Raw genomic sequence first — 7,945 nt, forward strand, 5'->3', positions numbered from 1 at the left:
TATAACCTGCGTTTATGTCTCTTTAAAAAATGTATTTGTTATGAATAAGTCATTGATTGTGCAAAATTCGATCATTCTCTCTCCCGCTCCATTTCTGTCACTGAGTCCATGTTTTCCAACTACTGAATCTTCTTCTTTGTTCCCGACTTTTGCATTCCAGTCACCCATTATTATCAATGCATCTTGATTGCATGTTTGAGACTGAAGAGATATGGAGAAAAGATACAATCTTGGAGCACATCTTTCCTGATTTTAATCCTCCAGTGAGTTTTGTTCTGTTCAGACACAGCTTCTTATTCATGTACAGGTTTCACATGTAATTATGTGTTCTAGAGTTCCTATTCTTCTCAGTATTATGTATTATGATACACACAATCATATGCTTTTGTATAGTCAACAAAACACAAATATCTTTGTAGAATTCTCTGCTTTCTATCAAGGTCTGTCTGACATTACCAGTGAGATCCCTTATAACACAGCCTCTTCTGAATCTAGGTTGAATTTCTTCTTTTTCCTTGTTGATGCACTGTTCTAGTTGGTTTTTTAAAAATAATTTCAGCAAGATTTTAATTGCATGTGATTTTATGTTATTTCTCAAGAATTCTGTTGGATATTTTTTTTCTTGAATGGGAACACATATGGACCCTCTTCCAGACAATTATGCCAAATTTATTGGCATAGACTAGTGCTCATGCCCAGGGCTACATCTGATTATTGAAATACATCAACTGTTATTCCATCAGTATCGGAGACCTTATATTTTGCCAAATTTCTTGGCATAGACTAGTGCTCATGCCCAGGGCTACATCTGATTATTGAAATACATCAACTGTTATTCCATCAGTATCAGAGACCTTATATTTTGCCAATGTCTTCAGTGCCATTTGAACTTCTTCTTTCATTATCATTGGTTTTTTATAATATGCCACTTTCTTAAATGGTTCACTGTTGACCAATTCCTTTTGGTACTGCAACTCTGTGTATTCTTTTTATCTTCTTTTGATTCTCACTGCATCATTAAATATTCACCCATAAGCCTTCATGATTTCAACTTAAGTTTTGTATTTGATTTTAAGTTCTTTCAGCTTGAGAAGTAACAAGCATATACTTTCCTTTTGCTTTTCTAACTCCAACTCTTTGCACAGTTTAGATAAAAAAACCCTCTTTATTTAATCTTCTGGAGTTGCCCTTTGAAATCTTCTGTTCATCTCTTTTGCTTCAGCATTTCCTTTCTTTATTTTGGCCTTTCTGTGTTCTAGTGTAATTTTTAGAGTAATTTCTGAAAACTTAAAATACTGAAAGAGTTACCGTAACTCATAGAGATCCTATGAGTTGAAACAGATTGAAACCTTGCCCAATCCTGTGCCATCGCTGTAGTATTTCCACGCTCAAGTGCATTGCCACAGTCTTGTGTCAATCTGTCTCATTGTCAATATTCCACACTTCTGCAGACCTGTGACTTTTCCAAGCATGCTGCTCTTTTGCCCAAGGACTGATGACTCCTGAAACATGGCCAAAATATATGAGATGAAGTCTTGATATCCTTACTTCCCCAGAGCACCCTGGTTTCACTTCCTCCAATACAGATTTCTTTATTCTTTTGGTGGACCATGGAATATTCAGTACTCTCAATAAACACTTCAAAGTCATCCCTTCTTCTTCAATCTTCCTTATTCATTGTCCAACATTCACATGAATAGGAAACAATTGAAAATATCATGGCTTGTGTCCCACATACATATGACCTTTAAATTACAACATCCCTTGTTCTTTAGCACTTTAAAGAAGTTCTTGTCAGTACATTTACCCTTTGCTATACATCTTTTGATTTCTTGACTGCTATTACCATAAGTGTTGATTATGGATCCAGGTGAAATGAAATTCTTGACAACTTCTATCTTATCCACATTTATCATGATGTTGTCTGTTGTGTCTGTTGATCCAGCTATCAAGTTGTGTGTTTTTTTTTGTTTTATTTTATTATACTTATTTATTTACCAAGTTCGAATACATTATTTTTCATACTGGATCTTTCCCATTTCCTTCACCCCTTCCTCCACACATCAAATTGTGTGACCCAATGGTTAAACCCTGCTTATCCTCACCCCTCTGCTTCCACACTCCCCCCTTGGATTCTCATACTTGTTCTACAATAATGGTCTTATATAATATTTGTCTTTATGGAACTGAGTTAGTTCACTTAGCATAATGCTATCTAATCCCTCCCTAGGTAGTAAGTTACAAACTCATTGATCCTGCGTGCTGTGTAGTATTCCATCGTGTGAATGTACCATACTTTCTCAATCCATTCAATTGTGGTTGGACGTTTGGTCTGTTTCTATGTTCTTGTGATGGTGAATAATGCTGCTATGAACATGGGTATACAGGTGTCCATTTATGCCTCAGTTCTCATTCTCTCAGGGTATGTATATTCCAAGCAGTGAAATAGCTGGGTAATATAAAATTTCTATGTTCGGCTTTTTGAAGATTCACCAAACTGCCTTCCATAGTGGTTATATAATTTTCTAACCCTACCAACAATGTATAACTGTTCCTATCTTACCACATCCTTGCCAACATATATTACTTGCTCTTCTGTTAAACATTGTTGCTGCTACTGGAGTGAGATGGTGTCTCATTGTGGTTTTGATTGGGATCCCTCTTATCACCAGTTATTTTTAAACTAGACTGCTACCTGTAGAAAGATGAAACAGGATACACATCTCACACCATACACAAAAATCAACTCAAGGTGGATCAGAGACCCAAACCATAAATTTCATCAGAGATAGATGGCCTTCTCTATGGTATAAAGAGATGCCAAATACAGCCAGAAGTACACAGTCTGAAGAGGATAAAATTTATGAATGAAACCTTCTAAAGATTAAATCCCTGTGGACATAAAAAACTTTTTCCAACAGTATGAAAAGAAAACCTACTGACTGGGAGCAAACATTTGGCAATACTATCTCAGACAAGGGCCTCATAATGAAAGTTTACAGACTCTTACAGGGGCTTAACAAGAAAAAAACCCTAATAACACAATTACAAACTGGGCAAAAGACATGGAAAGAAATTTCATAGAGGAAGATATTCAGTTGGCCAACAGACACATGAAGAAATGCTCAAAATCACTGGCAATAAGTTGTGTGTTTTTTAAATGTAGACATTCAATCCATTTTGAAAGCTGTAATTTTTGATCTTCTTCAGTAAGTGTTTTAAGTCTTCTTTGCTTGGGGTATATTCCAAGCAACTGTATAGCTGGGTCGTATAGAACTTCTATGTTTAGCTTTTTGTGGAAGTGCCAAACTGCCTTCCAGAGTGGTTGTACTATTGTACAATCCCACCAACAATGTAAAAGAGTTCCTATGTCACCACATCCTCTCCAACATTTATTCCTTAGTGTCCCATTAAACTTGGCCACTGCTACTGGAGTGAGAAGGTATTTCATTGTGGTTTTTAATTTGCACCTCTCTTATTGCCAGTGATTTGGAACATTTCTTCATATGTCTGTTGGCCATTTGAATATCTTCCTCTGTCAAAATTCCTTCCATGTCTTTTGCCCATTTTGTAATTGGGATATCAGACTTTTTCTTGTGGAGGCTCAGGAGTCTTCTATAAACTTCCATTATGAGACTCTTGTCTGAGTCTCAAATGAGAATTGAGGCTCAAACAGAAATTTGTACATCAATGTTCATAGTAGCATTATTCACCATTTTGAGAACATGGAAACAGCCCAGATGTTCAACCACAAACGAACAAATTGAGAAGTTGTGGTACATTCACACAATGGAATACTACACACATGCAGGATCAATAATTTTGTAAATTACTACCTAACTTAGGAGGGACTGGAGAGTATTACCCTGAATGAACTAACTCAGTCCCTCAAGGACAAATACTGTATAAAATAATTATTGTAGAATGAGTATGAGGATCCAAGACAGGGGAGAGGGTGGAAACAGAGGGGTGAAGTTGAGGGGCATGACGTTAATCTTAGAGTTGCACAATTCGATGGATGGGTGGGATGAAGGAAATGGAAAGAATTTTTTGTGAAAACAATGTATCCAAACTTTGTAAATAGATCAGAGTAATAAAAAAAATTGAAAAAGTCTTCTTTGCTTTCATTAAGGAAGGTTATATCATTAAGGAAGGTTATAAAGCAGGCTCTGGTCTTCCTCTATTCCTGATGCCACATTCTTCTTCATCTAACCCAACTCCTCAAATTATTTATTTTCTCAGTGAGTTCCATGCTTAATCTCTATCAAAATTCAACTTGAAAAAATAAATCTATATTGTTTATCTTCTCCCATCAGTCTTACTTCTAGAGGCTCATGCCCGTGAACTTTAAACAATTATTATCTTGAGGATATGTATAATCATATAGTGTTTTGTCCTTTTGAACATAGTGCTGTGATGAGTGAGAGTTGACTTGATGACACCTAACAACATTTGGACTTTAATGAAACCTTACTCTTCTTAAATACCTTTATATATATATCTGACAAAGAAATGAAAATTCTCTCTGAAGCATTGTATTTGGGCACTGCAAACTAAGCAAGTCCAGAGCAAATCTTTAGAACCCCTTGGAGAATTAAAAATTTAGGCTGGAGGGCAAGAAAGTTTGACTTGCTATGAAAGTTTGTTAGGTAACAGAATAGTTTTATAAACGAAGTGTCCAAAGTTACAACTGAATCATCTAACTTGAGAAGTTACACAGTTAGAAAAATGAAGGTTACCTGATGATGTTTTCTTAAGACCTGTTTCTGTGAATCTATGGAAAGTTCTTTCTTTATTGGATTTTCTAATATATGCTCTTCCTCTGAAACTTTGGCTTTCCCCTCTCAGATTCATTTGTAGACTCTACTTACAAAGCTTAAAATTACTTCAGAACTGCCATTTCATATGTTATTAAATTTAGTCCATTTTAAATTCCATCCTGCAAGTTTTTGCTACAACAAAGCAAAGCTGTTCCATTCTGTTGCCTTATGTCTGCTGCTATTTTTCAATTAAGTTCACAGTAGAGTTAATCCAGCTTTGATAAAAAAGTTAATATCCATTGTTAGGTCAACTGTCATGACTTTAGACTGTGAGTATAACTGCAAATTATGGAGCAGTTTCACTTAAATTTATTCTTGGGCTAGCAAGCCAGTCTAAAAACAACCTGTGCTATCAAGATTAAAAAGCAATCTTGTAAGAAATGCTTCTATGGTGAATGGTGCTTTGAGGATGAAGGCTGCAGTTGGTTATGAATATATGGAAAGGAATTGTATGCCAAAAAGCAAAAGCAAGACTGGAGTTGCAATGGAAGAAACTAATTTAGAGGGACTCAGGAAAGTTTAATCACAACACAAGAACTCAAGAGTTAGGCTCAAGGTTAGGGCAGGTCTAGGAAGCAAGGCAGGATTTGAAGATAAGAACAAGCAACTGGTCTGTAATTAAGGCCCTAAGGGAGTGCATATGGCTTAATAGTAATAAGTTGTGCTGTTAACAGAAAGGAATGTGGTTTGAATTCCGTAGATGCTCCTTGGAAGAAAAAAAGAACAGTTTCTTCCTGTGTGACTCACTGCCTCTGAATACCTGGAAGGTCAGCTATCGATCAGCCCCAGCTCAACAGTGCTCAACAACAACTCCTCAACATTGACATTCAACAGTGTGGTCCTGGGAATTCATCACAGCAGGAGGTAGAACCAAGAACAAAACTAAACTTACTGTTATAAAGTCATTTTCCAACCTATGTTGATCCCCTCCATCAGGTTATCAAAGCTTAAATACTAATGGGAAGAATTGACATAATTTTTTTGAAGTGCTGATGCTGATAGATTCAAACCTTTCTGTTGGTAATTCAACATCAAGACTCCTTTAGGGCTATGAAGGATTTAATAAATAGGATAATAAATGGGCTTTTGACATTAGCAGCAGGAAAGGTTTTGGACATTAAGCGGACATTTTGCTTTGTTGTTGCGTTATGCTGTTGAGTCGACCACAACACTTAATGACCCTAAGCACAATAGCTTTGAACTCTGCTCTATCCTGAGCCAGTTTTACTGTCTCTGACATAGCTACCCTTATTGCCCCAGATAATGTGTCAACCTATTTCATCTGGGGTTTTCCTTTCTTTCATGGTTTCTTTACCTTTCCAAGCATGACGTCCTTCTCCAAGGACTGATCCCTTCTGGCAACATGCCCAAATGGAGCTTCAAAATCCTTGCTTCCAAGGAGCAGCTTGGATTCCTCTTGTCCAGGACAGACCTGTTCGTTCTCTTGGCAGTCCATGGTATGTTCAATACTCTTCTCTAGCACCACACTCAAAGCCATCAATTCTTGTCATCTTTGGTCATTTTCCTGCTCTGATGCATAGTAAGTAATTGCAAAGACCAGGCCTTGGATCAGGCATATCTTAGTCTCTAGACTAACATCATTGCTCTTTACACTCAGAAGAGTTGCCTGACAGTAGATTTTCTTAATGAAATTTGTCTTTTGACATTCAGCTTTGTTGAAAATTTTTTTATATCTATCCTGTTAGAATAGAAGCTAGTGGTGTTAGTAGCCATGTTTAGGAATGTGGGGATATTGTTGGGGGTACATTATAGAGTAAGACACAGAAAGATAGTGGCAGGCTTTACCTCTTCAGACATAAACTACACTTGATTCCAGTATCTTCTGATTTTCAGCTTCTATTCAGACACTGGATCTTATTATTTTTATTTAAAATAAAAAGAAAAAGGAATTCAATGAACTTTTCTGGAATATCCACTTTCAAATGACAAACGTTTTAGTTATCTTACTCTCCAAACTGCCAGTAACCTCCGGAAGTAGTTGTTATCTCAATTTTAAAGATTTAGAGGCTCATCTTAGTCTACATGATTACTAAGTGGTGGCATTTAGATTTTCTTCTAGGTCTGTGTAATTCCAAAGAATCTATTCTTTTCATGCTACCAAACTTAGGTTTGAATTCCAGACACTGAGTCTAATACTTATTTGTTATTAGGTATCATCAAGTCAGCTACAACTCACAGTGACCATATGAATCTTGCCCTATCCTGTTCCATCTTCATCATCTCTTATTCTCAAGACCATTGTTATAGTCACTATGTCATTTCATCTTGTTGAGAATCTTTCTTTCTTCATCCCCCTCTACACCTTTCCTAGCATAATGTGTTTTTCCAAGTACCAGCCCCTTCTAACAACATCCTCAGAGAATGTGTGGTGAAGTTTCAGCATGCTTACTTAAAGGAGTGCCCCAGTAACACTTCCTATAATATAGACTTGTTCTTTTGGCAACCCACAGAATATTTAATATTTTTCTCTATATGACAGTTATTCTCCTGTCCTCCATCTTCACTATCATCTTTTCAGATGCATAGGAAATAATTGAAAGGACTATGGCTTGGATCCAGCTCCCCTTAGTCTTTAAACTGACATTCTCGCTCTTTTGCACTTTGAACTTTGGAGAGGTCTTTAACAGCATATTTACCTAATGCAACACATTTTGATTTCTGTTACCATGGGTGTTTGTGGATCTAAGTAAAATGAAATTGTTTACCACTTCAAACTTTTCTCCGTTGATCACAGTGTCATTTCTTGGTCTAGTGGTGAAGATTTTTGTTTTCTTGATGTTGAGATGCAATCCATATTGAAGGCTGTAGTCTGATATTCTGTAGCAAGCGTTCAAGTCTTTTTCACTTTCAACAAGCAAGATTATGCCATCTGTATACGGCAGGTTATTGATGAGTTTCCAGTTCTTTCTCCAATGCCAAATTCTTCTTAATGTAGTCCAGCTTCTTGAATAATTCGCTTAATAAATAGATACAGCAGCCTTTTGGAATCTTCTGTTCAGCTCTTTAGTATCTTGAATTCTTCCTTGTGCTTTGGCTTCTCTACGCTCCAGTGCAATCTTCAGAGCTTCTTCTGACATCCATTTTGGTCTTTTATTTCTCTTCTG

This window comes from Elephantulus edwardii, unplaced genomic scaffold (genome assembly GCF_000299155.1).
Source record: "Elephantulus edwardii isolate Elephantulus edwardi_28Jun2011 unplaced genomic scaffold, EleEdw1.0 scaffold00287, whole genome shotgun sequence".
NCBI classification, from domain to species: domain Eukaryota; kingdom Metazoa; phylum Chordata; class Mammalia; order Macroscelidea; family Macroscelididae; genus Elephantulus; species Elephantulus edwardii.